The 19,428-nt window shown below is 40.3% G+C and overlaps 1 protein-coding gene across 4 annotated transcripts in view; it reads right to left on the bottom strand.

Moving 5' to 3' along the window:
- The window catches only part of PLCE1 (phospholipase C epsilon 1), a 310,445-nt gene that overhangs the window by 285,359 nt on the left and 5,658 nt on the right, over positions 1-19,428 (bottom strand). The gene's annotated exons all lie outside the window — the stretch shown is intronic.

Here is a 19,428-nt window from a genome sequence, read left to right as displayed (position 1 = left end):
GAGAGAATCATTCAATAGTGTGTGTACTAATTGTGCAACTGATAAAAAGTGAAGATAAAAAATAACAGCAACTCAAGTCTTTTTTTTTTTTTTTTCAAGATTTACTCATTTATTTATGATAGACATAGAGAGAGAGAGGCAGAGACACAGGAGGAGGGAGAAGCAGGCTCCATGCCAGGAGCCCGATGCGGGACTTGATCCCGGGACTCCAGGATCGTGCTCTGGGCCAAAGGCAAGCGCCAAACCACTGAGCCACCCAGGGATCCCAGGAACTCAAGTCTTAACAGCAAAGACTTCCCAGAGAATATCATAGTCTTTAAAAAAGGACTCTGGCCTGGGAAGTGAGGCCGGGGAGAACATGGAGAAGAGAAGAAGTTTTGGCCATGTTTGGAGATGGGATGGAAGGTTGCAGGTTGACTGGCATGTGGAGGTTACTCTACCCTTGCTAAGCATAATGGCAGCAGCAGGAGTAGAACCATCCCGGAGAGGTGCTGGAAAGTTCTCACATTAGGTCAAGGCAACATTGGAAGTCTTGCAATGAAGGGGAAGAGAAAAATGAGAAGAACCCAGAGCTGCTTTCTCAAAGCCCTTGTATTATCCATCCTATGCATTAAAAATGTAACAGGCTTCCCCAAGCAGCCAACCGCCACCATTCAGCATGCTCATATTACAAGCAAGTTTTAGTTAATTAACAGTTCACAATATCAACACATCCATTCACTAAATGTTCTTTTCAAACTGGTATTCTATAAGTCATTCCTCAATTAATGTAATTGTCTTTCCAAAGAATTAAAAATACATGTGATGAAAACTAACTCACTCTGGATGAGATAAACATAAAAGAACTGCTCTACTACCTAACACATTCTCACATTACAGTCTCTCAGTAAAATGATCCTGATTTAATCAAAATAGGATATGATTCAGCTCCTGCAAACTCTTTTCTTCATGGCTATGCTTCTTGAGCTCCCTCCTACCTGGCTCCCCCACATCTGATACCTAGCCTACATTTCATCATCTCACAGGGTAAAACATTTTCCAGACTAAATAACTCTCCAGTTTCAGAGAGGCTCTCCCATAAAGCCTTAACAGATGGAAAGCATTTTGAATCCACATACCTAACTCATAAGATAACCATTTCTAGCCATTTTCTTTTTTATATTTGCATTATATTTAACATTATATTTAGTACCAAGAAGGTCTTCAGAGGTCCTCTGGTCAACAAGCTTAAAAATAATTCCTGTTCCTTATAAACGTCCACCAATGACATCAAATTCTGGGTGGAAGCCCAAGCCAACAGCTGAGGAGCTGATACTATTCTAATGGCTTATGTAAATGGAATACCTCATTAAAACTCAAAGTTCAGGGGCACCTGTATGGCTCAGTCAGTTGACTGAGTTGACCGAGCCTTCGGCTCCGGTCATGATCCCAGGGTCCTGTTCAGCGGAGAGTCTGCTTCTCCCTTTGCCCCTCCTCCCTACTGTGTGCTCTCTGACTCAAATAAATAAAATCTTAAAAAAACAAAAAACCCTCCAAAAACCCTCTCAAAGTTCATTTTAGCTGTGCCTCTGATCTATCACTAAGAAGTCATCCAAAAGGGAGAAGAAATATTACTTATACTTTTTTGTATTTGAAAAAAAAATGAAGCACATAAGTTTTGGGGGTTTTGTTGTTGTCATTTTAATTTTTTTAGTCTGTAGGCAAATACCTTGGCACTTTTGCTATTTTTCAGGGTAGTGTAACTCAAGTACAGAGCTGTTTGCAGAGTCCACAATCTAAAGCAAGCAGGGTGGCTCTGATCTGCATTGCCAGCTTTCAGGACACTCATGAGCCTCTAAAAGGTGATGAAGGGCAAAGGGTATCCAGGGAGGGTGAGGATATGCAGGTGGAAGCAAGGAGCCATGGGATGGCCAATCTCGGAACCTGGATCGCATAAGCTCCTCAGTAAATCAATAATGTCACATGACACTTGGTAAGGTATAGTTCATTTTTTTTTTTTTTGTGGTATAGTTCATTTTTGTTACCACTATATCATTATTCCAAATATCAGTTATGACTTTTATGAGTTCTAGGGCTAAAAAAACAAAGCAAGCTTTGGCAAGACTGTTATACCACATTCTATACTGTTTAACAAATAACATATGTTATATTTTTCTGATTATGAAAGTAGATTTACTGCAGAAAATCTGAAAAAAGTCTAATAAGCATAAAGTATAAGGATAAGATCATTAGGTAAGATCATTAGGTAAGTCCTAATTTTCTTACAGCTTGCTTCCAGTTTTCCCCCATGAACATACATCTATACAGAACTAAAATTATATCCTGCTTCTTTTGTTAAATATTAATATTATATTGTCCAAAGGAATAACTTTTGAACACAATGGAATCTATACAAACATCAACAATGTTCCTTTCCCAATGTTCTAAATATTATTTTAAAAAGGAGGAGATCATGGAAAATGCTCCCCTGAAGTCATGCCTAATCTCACTTGTTTGATATATTTGTAATACGGTCCTATCCTTGGAGTACAATAACTTCCAGATCGCTCAATCTTTCCTGCAAGGGCTGGTCAGCCAAAGGGTATATTTATTCACTTATTTAACAAAAAAGTTTTGAACACCTAACTATGTGCCAAATCCTATGCTAAGCACTAAGTACAAATGGGCCATAAAACTACTGATTCTAATTGAAATTTATCAAAGAGACATATACTAGATTCAGGTGATATTTTATATTAAACTAGTCCAAATAGAGCCCAGTTTGAAGGTGATCTAATCAAAACCACTCTCCAACCCACCAGTTTGACACTCACCTCAGCTAGCGTGGTCTGGTCTGCTACTCCCTGAACCTGCATTCACCTCCACTTTTGTGTCCTGTTTATCACTCCTTAGCCCCCTCTACATTCCTTTCTGCAGAGCTACATTCTACTGAGGAAACTTCTTTGACAAGTGACTATGAGACTCACTTTCAAACTACTCTTGCATCAGCCACCCAGAACATTCTTTAAGCAAGCTTTAATTGCCCTTGTTCCAAAATGGGGTGGTGGTAAGTATCAGGGACAGATACCAGAGCCTCATTTTCTTATTTCCCACAGCTAAGTACTACATGCATTACTACTCATCACCTAACCATCCTCTGAGGAATTTCTTTTTTTTTTTTTTTTTTAATTTTTTTTTTTAATTTATTTATTTATTATAGTCACAGAGAGAGAGAGGCAGAGACACAGGCAGAGGGAGAGAAGCAGGCTCCATGCACCGGGAGCCCGACGTGGGATTTGATCCCGGTTCTCCAGGATCGCGCCCTGGGCCAAAGGCAGGCGCCAAACCGCTGCGCCACCCAGGGATCCCCCTCTGAGGAATTTCTCCACACAAATCCATCTCTGAAAAGATTTTTCAAGAATACTGTACCCTATCAATTGCTGCAGGCGTATCTATATATTTCCTATCCTAACTAAAACTTTGGTTCCTTTCTTGCAGTGGGATGACAGAGAAAGATGAAACACTTTTTAAATCATACATTTTGATCCACTTTGCCCATAACTCCTCAAGAAAACAGAACCACCCTGTGTAAAGTAATCTCCTGGGTCACTTTGCCACCTCTAGGCCACATCAAGACCTGAGAACGTCCATGCGAGGCACCCATCTGAGCATCTCATGTCTTATTCAATCATCACAGCAACTCTGATGAGATACATACTAAGACCACAATTTCCAATTTAGAGATAAGAAAACAGGTTTAGAGATTAAACAACTTGCCCAGAATTATTCAGCTAGCCACTGGGGAAGCAGATATTCAAATGCAGGTAGCTACTTCCCCATAGCAAGCCCTTTATGCCCTCACTAATATTCTTCTTCATGTGCTCTTCCCATTAGGCTGAAACTAGTGATTCTTATATTTAGGTCAGCATTATAATCATGTGGGAGACTTAGTACAAATACACAGGTTTGGGTGAGAGGTTCTGATTCAGGAAGGACAGAGGAGATCTAAATTTCAGCAGGCACTTCCCCTTCTTCTCCCTGCCAACCAGGTGACTCTAGTGCCAGCTATGTTCAGACTGCTACATCGATGACACTGCATTAAACACAAGGAGGATAAACTCACTGGAGGGTGCAGGTGGTGGTGAGCTTTTGTAAAATGGCATTCGTTTCTTTACCTATGATCCACCAGAGCTTTAAAAAAGGTGGCAGGGGGCAGCCCCTGTGGCTCAGGGGTTTAGCGCCGCCTTCAGCCCAGGGCATGATCCTGGAGACCTGGGATCAAGTCCCACATCGGGCTTCCTGCATGGAGCCTGCTTCTCCCTCTGCCTGTGTCTCTGCCTCTCTCTCTCTCTGTTTGTGTCTCTTATGAATAAATAAATAAAATCTTTAAAAAAAATAAAAAAGGTGGCAGGGAGTTAGTGAACGGGTACAGAGTGTCAGTTTGTGATGATGAACTAGTTCTGGTGATGGCTGGTATTGGTGGCTGCACAAGAATGTGACTGCACTTAATGCCACTAAACTTTACACTTAAAAATGGTTAAAATGGCCAGTTTTATGTTATGTATACCTTATCACAATAAAAAAAAAAAAAAAGAAAGAAAAACAGGGCAGGATGATAACCTCTTACCTGCCTTGTAGAGGAGTTTGTGATACCCCTTCCTGCTGATCTGGAAAGAGGTGAGGTTTACTCTTAAGGGATCCCTTGTGAAATGGACCTACTGAGAGACAAATGATGAAGAAATCTGGCCCCTGGGTGACCCCTCTTCAAATCTGGACTGCCGTGTACTTTCTAAGGCTAGCTGACAGGGCCCATACTTGGTCAGAGTTCCTGGCATGCGTTAGCATACCTCATCCACTTCCTGCCCATAGCTTGTACCCCAACATACTCATGGGTGTACCTGGACATGGTAGAGAAGGAAGAGAAGGGCTTAAGGAACATCGGGGAATGAGCTTGCTTCACAGCTTCAGGGCCAGCTCCACCCTGGGACTTTCAGCAAGTCACTCCACTTCCCTCAGACACCATCTAGCCAGTTGCTTCTCACCTTTCAGATTTCAGCTCAAATGTCATCACCTCAGAAAGGCTCTGCAAGCTCTAAAGTGGCCTTCTCCCACCCATTGCTTTCCATCCTATTCCACTGCCTGATTGTCTTCTGAGCATCTACCACCACTGGAAATTAAATGTATTACTTATTTGTATACTAGCTACTGGTTGGCATCCTGCAACTAGGACCAGAGCTTCCTGAGAGCTGCAAAAGTAGTCTTGTCTACTACCATGTTCCCAAAGCAGAGACACAGTAGGAACTCAATAAATATTTGTAGAATAAATAAATGAATTGGCCTCACTTGTTAAATTATGTATACATGGGTTCTGTCTACCTCCCAAGATGATTTACAGGAAAGGACACAAGAAATCAGCTGTGGCCAAGGTGCTTTGTAAAAGGAAAGACTCCACACGATAGGTGGGGTTATTGCAGCGGGTTGGGGGGAAAGGCAGTTCATGACACCCTGACCTTGACACAATGATGTGGCTCCTTACTCCAGCACTCTTCGTAGGCAGAGATTTGTCTGGAATCTAAAAATGATGATGCTCCACCCTGCAAACCACCCAAACTGAATGCAACACAATTATTTATTATAAGGCAAGGACTCTCAATGCGTTTCCTCACTTATAAGGCATTATTTCTCAAATAATAAGATGTTACTTAGGAAGTCAGGGATCTGTCAGGTAGGCAAACCTGGAAGAACCACAAAGATAATCCCTGCCCCAGGTCATCTGAGTTCAACAAGCATAAACTGAGTGTCCAGTATATATTCCAGGTCCTGGGGCAGAGAGGTGACTCAGACTGTCATCCTGGAGTGGAAGACACAGATACTAAACAAAAAGCTCAAGGTCAGTGACATGAATATGGTATTAGATGTGTGTGTGTGTGTGTGTGTGTGTGTGTGTGTGTGTGTGTTGGGGAAGGCTTTCTAGAATGACACCTAAACTTAAAGTACAGAAGAAAGATGGATAGGGAAAAGTGAGCAGCCCAAGGTAAGACACAGAATGGGAAGACCATGTGTTATATTTAGGGAGCTCCAAGTAGTGAAAGCATTAGGCATCTGCTGCTGGGGTGTTCAGGGTGCCAGGAGATAGGTGGGGATCAGAGGGACAAAGGGGGCTGGGACATATACCCAAAGAAGTGGGTACCAACCACTTTTCTGCAAGTAGCAGATGAGAGCTGTGCTTCAGACATATCCCTGTGGAAGCCATGTGGAGATGAGCCTATTCAGTGTCCAGCAGCCCTGAGGGCCAGTTTGGCTTGGCTAGGAGTAGACTCCCTGCATTTTAGCCCAAAGTGGAATGAATCTTCTCTGAGTCCTGAGTGAAGAAGGCAGCAGAAATGAAGAGAAGGAAAATTAGGGCCCTGGTGTTGTTGCATAAAACACCTATGCCCCAAACTTGCTCACTAAATGTGGTACAATCGATTCAGAGCATTAAAGGCAGGAAAAGCAGAGAAAGAGGAAAAAGGAAAAGAATGGTTGAGTTGAGATAAAACAGTTACAGAAGGGGTTCTTCTTCCTTTCCTTTTTTTTTTTTTTTAAGATTTTATTTATTTATTCATGAGAGACAGAGAAAGAGGCAGAGACATAGGCAGAGAGAGAAGCAGGCTCCATGCAGGGAGCCTGATGTGGGACTCTGATCCCAGGACCTCGGGATCACAACCTGAGCCAAAGGCAGATGCTCAATCACTGAATCACCCAGGTGCTCCTTCTCCCTTTCCTTTTGCTGCTGTCCTTACACTGGAGCTGCCTCAGTCATACGTACTCAAGAGAAAAGAGAACAATGAACCAGTTTCTCACAGGTGGATATACCCTCAGAAGCTCTCAAGTGTGAACTTAAAGTTTTGTATATTCATTTTGATTATGTTTGTGATAAGAAAAACGTTCTCAAACCCACTCTACTCCCCCACAATCAATTACTATAACTTCGTTTGGCTTGAACCTGGGGATAGAGGTGGAAGCCCCATCTCATTAGTATAGGCTAATCCTTTCCCTTTCTCCCTGCTACTTCCAAGTCCTCCAGCTTAAGGCGCTGAGAAGGCTCTGGCATGGCTGAACACAGCAAGTGGCTGAGGCTGACAAAGAAATTTTCTGTCATAAGGTTAACAGCATATTCATAGTTGACCCCTGGAAGATGTGCTTCTCATCAACCCCAACACTTGCAAAACCCTAGCTTACTATTTACCAACATACCTAGTATTTACTGGGCAGTCTCCTACATAGCACAAGCAATAAATATCTGTAGGATGGACAGATGCAAAAGTTGAAAACATGGTATATTCCATCAATAAGGAAATGATTAAATAAAACAGTATATTCATACCCAGGAAAACAGATTTTTTATTTGTTTTTATGACTCAGATCTAAATAAATTTACTTGGAAAGAGTTTCAGAGCATATTGTTTCATTTTTTAAAGTAAAAATTGGGGTACCTGGGTTGCTCAGTTGGTTAAGTGTTGGACTCTTGATTTTGGTTCCAGTCACGATCTCAGGGTTGTGGAATTGAGAGCCAACTCAGGGGCCTCTGCTTGGGATTCTCTCCCTCTCCCTCTGCCCTTCCCCCTACTATCTCTCTCTCAAATGAATAAATATTTAAAAATAAATAAATGAAAATAAAAATTAAAGAACATTTTATGAACTCATTTTTTTTATGAACTCACTTATATAAAACCAAACCATATGCACAAAACCAAAAGTGTATCTTTATGTGTATATATGGGTACAACTATATAAATGCATAAAAAAATTTGTAAGAACACCCACTGAACTTGTAACAGTGATTACTTCTGAAAAAAAAGTAAAATTGGACACGGGTTAATGTTAATGGGGGCTTTTACTTTATCTGTGTTTATACAGTATTTACATTCTTTCCAATCAAGAAGGTATTACTTGCATAACTAAAAATAAACCATAATATACAAATCAAAGATATGATTTTTTTTAAATCTGATATTATTTTATGTGGTTTTTTTCATCCTGTAAAACTGCTTGAATGAGTTAAAGAACCTGAGGAAGGCAGTAGAACTAGTTCCCACTTGGGGAAGGGTTTGTTTATCCTGCTTATCTTAAGTTAGAGCCAACAACGCTAATGATTCTGAATAGCACCGGCCACTCCTTGGCCATCTCATCCCCTCCCACCCACAACTTCAACTATCACCTCTATGTGGATGACTCCCAAATGCCTCTTTCCAGACACAGCTTCTCTCCCATAAGCTACAGTCCTGACTTTCCAACTTCCTGTTGGGTAGAGCCAATACCCCGTGTACAAAACCAGACTCCTGCCTTCCTCCTCTCCCTAATTCAATTCTTTTGCCTAACTTCCTGCTTCCTAGTAACTGGCGCCTTCTTTTTCCCAGGAACCAAGAAAGGAAACTTCTCTTTCATCTCTGGCCGTCTTTATCCACATATTTACCCAGTTAGCTGCTATATTCTAGTGATTTTTCAAAAAAGTTCTCCCAACTGTTAACTCTCTTCTGTTGTCACTGATACCACCCAGTTCAGGTCCTTTCCATCTCTAACCTGGAGGAGTGGAATCATCTTCCAACTGGTCTCCTTGCTCCTGACTGCTTGGATCCATCTGCTAGATGCCTGACTTCCCATGTCAGCCTGTTGATGTCATTTTGAGCCTCCATTCCATCACCTATTATATCAGCTATTTCAACACTGAGTTCTCTGCGAATTTAGGAAATCAGGCTTCATTAAAGTATCTGACAAAAATGTTAAACTGAGCTGAGCCAAAGACAAGCCTCTGGATCATACATCTCTTTCCAACGGAACCCAGAGCTTATCACTGGAAGAAAGAGAGTAACTTAAAAAAAAAAAAAAAAAAACCAAAAGAACAAATTAGTGTCAGACACTTTTCATATACGATTTTACTTATTAATAATACCTTGTACCTTGTCAGATACTTTTCATATACTATCTCAGTTATTAATATTACCTTGTACCTTACAACAATTCCTGGTACAAGGTATTATTGTCCTAATTTTAGAGTTTTTTTTTCTTTAAGATTTTATTTATTTGAGAGAACATATGTGTGTGCACGAGCAGGGGGAAGGGCAGAGGGAGAGGGTGAAAAAGACTCTCCACTAAGCAGAGTGCCCGATGCAGTGCTCAATCCCAGGATCCTGGGATCATGACCTGAGCCGAAGGCAGGCACTTAACCATTGAGCCACCCAGAAGACCCTCAGTTTTGGAGGTTTTAAAACTAAGGTTGAGAATGGCTAAGAAACTTGTGAAAAGCCTCACAGCTATTAAGTTGTAGAGTTCTGATCTGAACCCATATCTCTTGATTCCAGAGCTCATGGTTTTTCCACTGCATCGTTGGAAACTTTCATGGATCTTCATCTTCTGAAAGATAAAGCATAAACCTCTTAACCTGTATTGAAGACCTTCAATGTTCTAGCTTCCAACCTAACTTTGTAACAGTATAGAGTATGCACCTGTCAAAAACACTAATAATGTTTCATGTGCTCTATTTCATTTAATCTACCACAAATCTATGAGACAGGTACTAGGATAATATTCATTTTACGGATCCAGGAACTCAGATTAAAAGTAGCTTAATCTGTAAATCAAAAAAATTATCCCAAAATAAAATTTAAAAAATATCAACATTAGCCAGCTTATAAACAGCAAAATTGGATTTCAAACTGAGGTCTGCTTAACTAGAGAAATATTTAGAAGGCAGGACAAACAGAAATTCAATTCACACAGTCAATCAATCAACATCTGTCAGGCTCAATAGTGCTGGGACTGGAGATAAAAGAAGTGAACACTGACAGTAGTCCCTGCCCCTGGCTTCATGGAGCATATACTCTACGGGGGAAAACAGACATTGAAATGGGGAGAAGCCCCCAGTGCTAAAAGACCATGGGCTCCAAAGGGATAGCCTTGGAGAGTTGAGGTTTCTGGTCTTGGTAAGTAGGTCGATATAAGCGTTCTATTCACTACATTAAGGAACACAGGAGAAAGAGGTCTGGGAAAAGACTGAGTTCAATTGGTGACACAAGTTTTGGGAAGATGTCACACAGGCATTTGTACGGGCAGATCTGGAGCTGAAGAGTAAGGAGTGGACCACAAAAAGATCTGGAACCATTGATGTAAAGGTGAAAACTCATGGAGGTGGATTTACCCTATGGAGCTCCAACATTTATGCAGGGCAAACAGGGAAAAAGAGAGCCTCAAAGGAGACCCTGCCCACCTGGGCTGTGCTCTCCTGTGAACAAGCCTTCTGAGACTACTTCATCTTTTCCCAAGCAGGAACACCATTCTATTCTATCAAGCCATCTATTCTATCTACCCTGCCTCAGTCAAGCCCTCACTCTGTGCCAGAAAATCCAAGCCAGAGCTCCCTCTCCTGGACTCAAGACATTTAACAAATGGCCACAGACTCAGACATTTCTTCACAAGGACACTGAAAATTTTAACTATTTGTGCCCTGTCTCCCTAGCTGGACTAAAAGATCTTTGACAGCAAATTTTGGGTATAAAATTAGGAATATAGTCAACATCTTCTTTACAGAATCAACCAGCAGCAGTCTATTTCAAGAAGTGTATGTAATAAAGTAGTAAATCAACAGACAAGCATTTATGTCAACTAGTTACTCCGGAAGGACCTGAGTGCCTTCCTCAGGACAACAGAAACCAACATCCTGGACATTCTGACAACATCCAACATCCAAGCTTTCCCCTGAGCCTCTGCACAGAACAGAGCCAGTCACGAGGTGACCACTTGCCTCCTCTTCTTGTGCATTCTAACCTATTCCTTGGAACTGGCCATGTTCTTCATCCTAGCGCCCTTGCTTCCAGAATTCTTCAAGTTGAAAAGAAATGTCTTCAAAAGGGAACACATGGGGCAGCCCAGGTGGCTCAGTGGTTTAGCGCCGCCTTCAGCCTAGGATGTGATCCTTGAGACCTGGGATCAAGTCCCACGTCAGGCTCCCTGCATGGAGCCTGCTTCTCCCTCTGCCTGTGTCTCTGTCTCTCTCTCCCTCTGTGTCTCTCATGAATAAATAAATAAAATATTTTTTTAAAAAAAGGGAACACATGAAGATGAAAATGTTTTGCTCAAGAAAACACCAAGTAGCAGTATAAGAAGCCTCTTTCTTGTGAGGTGAGCTGCAGTTTTCACCAAACCCCTTTGACAAAATATGGTCGTATTTTATGGCTTGTAACTGATTCCTCATCTGTGATGTTTTATACTACCCTTTCATAAATAAATAAATAAATGTCTGAGATAGAAAGGGAGAGAGTAACACCTTGTTTCACAAATCCCAGAAATTGTCAGGCTCTCACCTACATTACTGCTGGCTCAGTAAGTCCAGGTAGGCAGTAGCTGTGGGGGTCCTGCTCATCTTACCAGGCACCACAGTGCCTGACACACTGGAATGACTCAAAATGACCTCTGTGTATATCATGGTGAATGGATGAAAAAAGAAGGTTGGGAAAAAACAAAATTGTAGGAAAAAATGAGGAGACAGGGAATGAGGGGTAACATGTAAGTAGCAAGTGTGTGAAGAAGGCGAAGGTGAAAAGACAACCAACCACCTCCCTACATTTGAAGTTCATATGATCTTCAGTTTCTCCACAAAGACACCTACACAATAACTACATTTTGGGGTCAGCTTCTCAATCCTATAGCGGACAAACTACACACATATAGTATTCTCCATTTAATATTCTTAAGTTTTGTAACTGCTTTCTTTCTTCCTTTTTATGTGCCTTAGGAACACTTTTTTTTTTAAGATTTTATTTATTTAGTTGAGAGAGAGAGAGAGAGAGAAAGAGAGAACACAGGCAAGAGCTGGGGGGAGCAGCAGAGGGAGAGGAGAAGCAGATTCCCCACTGAGCAGGGAGCCCAACACTGGGCTTGATCCCAGGACCCTGAGATCATGACCTGAGCCAAACACAGACATTTTACTGACTGAGCCATCCAGGTACCCCAGGAATATATATAAATACATATATATATATTTATAACCTTTCACCTAAACTAAGCCTTGACACTGAATTTAAAAACTGCTAGGTTCTTAGGCGATGATGCAGCTCATGCCTGTCCTGTGGATTTGCTGCTGTGCTACTCAACATCCCACTGCTCCAGAAAAGGAGGTCTGCATTCAGTGTCTGGAATCCTCTAACAGCAGAATTCCAATTATGCCCATCTTATGAGAGACATAAAGAGGTAAGGGCATCCAGGTTAAAAAAAACAAAGGTACTGATTGCATTTTTAGGACACTGAAAAAGCCTCAGTTAATCAGTCTCTGATAAATACTTTATCCTCCTTACTCTCCACGACACAAACAGCGACTCCAGCTCCTTACACATGGGAATCTGCCCCTGTCACTCTCAGGAAGGCACAGGGGTCTCTTGGAATCCAATCTATGCATAGACAGGAGAAGCAAGCTAATTTTAACACCAGGCTTTGATGACCAAAGCTAAAATAAAGCTAGCTAAAAAAAAGTATAAAGTAAAATCTAAATTGGTTCCAGATTAATCTCTATCTTAGAGATGTAACTCATTAACACCATGATAATAAAGTGTCACCACATGACTGCAGCATGGTTTAACAATAGGAAATTTGTTATAAAACACACTAGTAGTCAAACGTGGAAAAAAATGCATATAATTACCTCAAAGATTACCTTTTTGGCATGTGACATAATTCTTTTCTCCTTTATTTCTTATTTAAATCTGTGAATATGAAACTACTTTCTCAAAGTGATTTAAACTTTTTAAAACCAAAAGACAACATTGTATTTCCTAGTGAATATTAAAAGCATTTCCATTAAAATCAGGATTAAATAAAAAGGTCTATTATCCTTATTCTTTGTTATTAATGTTCTGGGATCTCTGATTCAAAAGGGAATAATGCTTACTTGCAGATAATACAATTCTTTACCTAAAAAGCTCAGGAGAATCAACTAAAAAATTAAGTTGATTAAATAAAAAATACAAAACATTTTTTTAAATAAGAAAACTAAAAAAATAAAAACCTAAAAAATAAGAAAACTATGATTAATATGAAGATCACTACAAAATTTAATGAGGGATATAAATATATTTGAGTAGATTAAGAAACATACTGAAAGGATAAAGAAGATGTGAGATGTGATACACACACACACACACACACACACACACACACACTAAAATGGAGTATTACGCACCCATAAAGAAGAATGAAATCTGGCCATCAAGCATGGATGGATCTAAGAGGTTATTATGCTAAGTGAAATGAGTCAGACAAAGAAAGACAAATACCATATGATTTCACTTATATATGGAATCTAAAAAACAAAACAAAACAAACAAACCTTTAAATACAGAAAACTGGTGGTTGCCAGAGAGGAGGTGGGGGAGGGGGAATCACAGCATAAGGAATATAGTTAATAACACTGTAATAACATTATACAGTGACAGATGGTGATTATACTTATTGTGGTGAGCACTGAGTAATATAATAGGACTGTCAAGTCAATATGTTGCACATCTGAAACTAATATAACACTTATGCATCAATAATAAGTTTTCAAGAAAAGGAAATATAGTAGTATATAAAGACTAAATATTATAAACATATTCATTCTTCCTGAATTAGTACATAGGTTTCTTATAATCCCATTCAGAATTTCAGTGGATTTTTGAGATCTCACAAAATATCTCAAAATTTAATTGGCAAGAATAAGCAAAAAAGCAATAATAAAGAAAATTTGAATAATTATGAGAGAGAACTGCCTCTATGTGACACTAATATACATTATAAGGCTAACATAACTAAACAGTAAGGTACTCAAGCATTTGTGGATAGATTATTTTAGGCTTAAGGCAGACTTTAGAATATACAAAATAAGATTAGGTATTGCCTAGGATTATCCAACAGATATATTATTCAAGGAAATTATATAAGGAATGTAAATATATATATATATGAGAAAATAAGTATATTTTAAGGAAAACTAAGTATTTAGAAAATAGGTTAGGTCTTCAACTCATAAAATGGACAAAAAACTGATTCCAAATGAAAAGCTCAATGTAAATAAGAGCCTGAAAATCTAAAAAATATAACTAATCATAGGAAATAGATAAAGACTACAAATTTAAAGGCCATGGAAATAATTATCAGGGAAAACATAGATCTGTGACCATATAGATACTAAAATTTTCTGTACATTAAAAAACATGCTAAACATTTCAAAAATATGGTATTTCATTAATATTTTTATATAGTATCCCATAGCAGGGATAAGCACAATCTGCTTAATTATGATTGACATAGTTACACGAAAATGTATAAAACATGAAAATATGATCTCAATTTGGAGAAATAAAAAAACACAAGGAAAAAACCCCTAGAAAGCCATGAACCAAATGTTCTAATTACTCTAGATGGTAGAATTGTGGGTAATATTTGGACTTTTTCTTTATTGAGCTTTTCTATTTTCCAAGTTATCCAAAATAAACTTGTATTATATTGCAATCAGGAAAAAAATGCTAGTTAAGAAAAACAGCATCAAGTGACAAAGATAGGAAAATACTTGCAAAAATATAGAATGCAGGGATGTTACATTCTCAATTCATTAAGAAATCTTAAGTTAAAAAAGAAAAAGGCAAATGGGGATGCCTGGGTGGCTCAGTGGTTGAGCATCTGCCTTTGGCTCAGGGTGTGATCCCAGCATCTGGGATTGGGTCCGGCATCAGGCTCCTTGCAGGAAGCCTGCTTCTCCCTCTGCCTGAGTCTCTGCCTCTCTCTCTCTCATGAATAAATAAAGAAAATCTTAAAAAATAAAAGACAAATGGACAAAACTATTAAATAACCAAGAGAAAGCACATGATGATATATATATTATATATATATTATATATTATATATATAATCATTTTATTTCCAGTAATCAAAGAAATGTACGTTCAAACTATGAAATACCAAGTCTGGTATCTTTCACTTACAACCATTGGAAAGACTAGTGTAACATTAGTAGAAGTGCAAATTGGTACAACCTTTTTGGAGAGCATTTTGGCAGGATGTACTCGAAGTCTCTAAAAAAGTTCTACACTTTGGGGCACCTGGGTGGCTCAGCAGTTGAGCATCTGCCTTTGGCTCACCGGGTGTGATCCTGGAGTCCCGGGATGGAGTCCCACATCGGGCTCCCTGCATGGAGCCTGCTTCTCCCTCTGCCTGTGTCTCTGCCTCTCTCTGTGTGTCTCTCATGAATAAATAAATAAAATATATTTTTTTTAAAGTTCTACATTTTGATCTGGTAATTTCACTTCTAGGGCCTCTGCTAAAGAAAGAATTAGAGATCTGAGCAATGGAGAGGTATTTAAATAGAAAAAAATTGGGGATCAACAGCTAAGTGTCCAGCAATAGGGGAATTCTAACCCCCTCCACGAGACAGAATGAGACCCAGCCACTGAAATCAAGGTTTGAAAATACTGAATGATATGAAAACATCTTAATGATGAAATGAATATCAGGCAAAGAATCCAGGATTCAAAATTATGTATTATGTATCTACAGTATGGTCATAATTCTATTTGAAACAAAGGTCTCAGTTTTGCTGTCCCCCAGCTAGTTGGCTTTGGTCAAATCCTGAGTCTCTCAAGAGACCAGTTCTTTAAACTTTAAAAGTGAGGTGGGGCGGCGCCTAGATGACTCAGTCAGTTGAGCCTCTGCCTTCAGCTCAGGTCATGATCCTGGGGTCCTAGGATGGAGCTCCACATTGGGCTCCCTGCTCAGCCAGGAGCCTATTTCTTTCTTTCTTTTTTTTTTTTTTTAAGATTTTATTTATTTATTCATGAGAGACACACAGAGAGAGGCAAAGACATAGGCAGAGGGAGAAGCAGGCTCCTCTAGGGGAGCCTGATGTGGGACTCGATCCCAGGACTCCAGGATCACCCCCTGAGCTAAAGGCAGACGCTTAACCACTGAACCACCCAGGCATCCTCAGGAGCCTACCTCTACCTCTCCCTCTGTTGCAGCTCCCCCTGCTTGTGCTCTCTCATGAGTGCTCACTCTCTCTCTTTAATAAATAAAATATTAAAAAAAAAAAAAGTGAGAAGAGGAAACTTGGATTCCTCCTTTCTAGCCCTCAATTTTCATTGTTGGATGACACAGCATAGAATAAATAAGTAATAAACAAATCATAAAATGGATATACAATGTCCATTAATAATTAAAAGATAAAATTTTAGTTAAAATTGTTTGGATTAAAGATTTTTTTTAACTAGTATCTCCTAAATAGGTGACATATTTTAGATGTGACTGCTTAGATAGTGATAATTCATTAGAACTATACAGTGCGGCTAGAAATAAGCACACTCTCTTATCCTCTGTAACTAATTTGATCTGGGCCTGCCTGCCTGGGTTGGGAACACACTTCACCTGTTGTCAGCCATCCCATGACTTGGCATTGGTGAGGCCCAGCCTATTCTCAGTCAGCAAAGGGCAGTCAAAGTCCTAGATCCAAGAGATGTCATGGAAGAACCTTCAGGGCTGTCTGACTACTATGTTGCATTGATGGTACATGAAGGTCACCTTTTAGGGTTCTTTTTGTAAATTTCTATAGCTCCTATATAAAATAGCTTAGCAAATTCTTACCTTCCTCTGTTAGATTCAAACATTAATTGAGCATATTTCTTTCACAACTGCCTGGAACTTTACCAATCCCTCCCACTGTGAATTTTAAAGCCATGCCGAGGCATGATGAAAAAATAAATCTCAAGCACAGTAATCCAGGCTGAGTTAGGGACTATTGAGCCTGCTGAGCGGCAAAGAAGTGAATCGGAATCTGCTCATACTCCAACAGTTAACAAACTACACACAGAGTGAGATTTATGCTTTGCTCTGTCATCCAAGTTCATTCTGCTTTTAGGGGGAAAAGGGAATACAATTTCATGCCAAAAGTATTTAACTTCTGTGAATTGTATCCACCTCTCTGAGATTGACAAACCAGACTACCAGAGAGGGCTTCAATTCTTTTAGGCAAACATAACATAGGTGAAAATATGTTCATCAATGAAATGTGAGTTCATGTCATTAATAATAACAAATGAATAAAGACTTCTTTAGAAATGACAGTAACTTGAACCAATTCCAGTGATATCCAAATTAAACTGTGTTATATGATATTTTAATCCCAGATGTGTATAGTATGCACTTGGTCACATGTGTTTTTTCCAATGATTTTTTTTCCATTCCCTGGATTTTCCATAGTCGGTGATATTATATAGTTTAAACATAAAATGAAGTCATCAAAACAGAGTCTTTCCTTGCTTCTGCCTCTTCCTTAATTCTGAATATTGCAGCCTTACTGTTTTATTATTATAATGTAGCTGTTCCAAAAAGGCATTAAAAATTTATAGATTATCATGTTTTGTTATACCTCTGGACTTGTGAGCACACATCATCAGCCCCCTCAGAAGGAGACTTTCCAGTATTTTTATAAATGGAGCACATTTGTCAGGGCCACCACGTAGCAGATCATGCCATAAAGTACACAGCAATGCTACCACTGAGCACATAATGGCACTGACCACTGCCTGACCAATAACCCTGTCAAGCTTAACCACCCTGTTTATGTTTACATTTTGTTAAGTCCTAAGGGTAGAGGGGAAAGGGTTCAATAGTATTCAGTCTGTATTATAAATCAAAATGCCTTGGAAAAGAAGCAGGGAGAAGACCGGGGTTTCATTCTACCTCTCCCATCCCAGTCCCTGCATCTGGCAGGCAGGGGAAAAAAGAAGAAATGTCCTACAAATCCTAAAAGTAGCAGAGACCCTGCTTCTTGGCAGAAGCAGCGAGGCCTCAGAGACCCTGAGTGTGGCTGCTGTGCCCATGAGAGGCAGCCTTCTGTCACTGTACCTGAAGTCACCTATAATCAGGGATGAGGGAAATTTCAGGAGCAACTTGGCAGAGAAAGAAGGAACAAGAGACTCCCCCGCCCCCCCCAGCTGCAGCAGCACAGGAGAGCAGAACCCCGTGAAGACACGAGGCTGCCTGCTTCTTCTGCAACAGCATTGGGAGACTGGGTAATAACAAAAAGGATCCTGGGAGCTAGGGTTAGTTGAAATCTTACTGTGTATCGGGCACTAATCTAAGCCCTGTACATGAATTATCTCATTTATTACATAGGTTCTACTATTGCCCCTCCCATTACATACATAAGGAAGTTTGGGCCCCCAGAGGCCAAGTTTTGCAGAAGGTTGTGCAGATTGTATATAAATAGTGGAGGCAGGATGTAAACAAAGCTAAGCAATATGCATCCAGACCCCAAACTTGCAAAATGCAATTAGAGAAAACACAGATTTCTGTATCTTGCACACCCCAGTCTCTGGGCTGAAGAAATACAGAGTGCCTTAACATGCAGTTTTGTTCCTCTCAAATGTCTCTGTCTCTAGCAGTTAGAACTGCCTTTCCACGACAAAGCTAAGACAGAACCTCAATAGAGAAGTAAAATTAGTAAGAGCGGGCTACAAAAGCAGGGTGAAGGGCTGAGGTCTTCCCCACCACACCCCTCACCTGGTAGGGGCTCCACATACTCCTGGAACACAGTTTGAAAGCCACTGGTCCCAACCAATACCGCTCCGAATTATGTGCCTGAGAGACCAAAGAAGCACAGCTAGAAAACTAACAGCAGCCACATAAACCAAAGGAAAAAGGCAAAAATAACCTCCCCCTGCAACCTTAGCAGTCACAAAGGTCCCTCACAATCCAGTCCTTGACGCTAACCATCTCAGTCTGAGCATTTGAGGGGCCAGAGGGAGGTGGAATTCAGGGCTGGAGCAGAGAGTCAGGAATGAGGCAAATCCAATAAACAGGCAGAGGTGGGAAGCAGAGCCAACAGGACGCCTGGGCCAGCGGTCTGTGGTGAGTGAGCGAGGCCGCTCTAAGAAGAGAGGTGGGAGCATGAGAGGAGAGGGTGGCCAGCACAGGAACTGCTCCCAGAGCCAGCGTTCTCTAGCTCCGGGCTGTCCACACATATCATAGGAGATAGCAATGGCAAAAACTTACCAAGCATTTCAATATCAGGCTTTTTTTTTTTTTTTTTTTTTTTTTTGGAGGGGGGAGGTGGTGTTAGGAGGACTACATTGCCCTCCTTCTCACCAATTCAAATATTCTTTTCATTCCAGACAGTCCCATACCATTCAGTGGCCGATACTGTCAGACCTAAGAGACAGAAATGCTTGCTTTGGGGAGCAGTGTGGGTAGCACTTAAGAGTGCCAGACTACTTGGATTCATATCCTAGCTCCACCACTACTAGTTGTGTAGCCTCTGGCAAATTACCCAACTTCTTAGAGCCTCAGTTTCCTCTTCTCTGATATATAGATAACAAAAGTACCTATCTCAGAGGGTGGTCATGAGGATGATGGGTTAATACATATAGAGCACTTAGAAGCGTACCCAGCA

This window comes from Vulpes vulpes, chromosome 15 (assembly GCF_048418805.1).
Source record: "Vulpes vulpes isolate BD-2025 chromosome 15, VulVul3, whole genome shotgun sequence".
In the NCBI taxonomy this organism is placed as follows: Eukaryota; Metazoa; Chordata; class Mammalia; order Carnivora; family Canidae; genus Vulpes; species Vulpes vulpes.
This window is presented reverse-complemented; position numbering and strand designations above follow the sequence as displayed.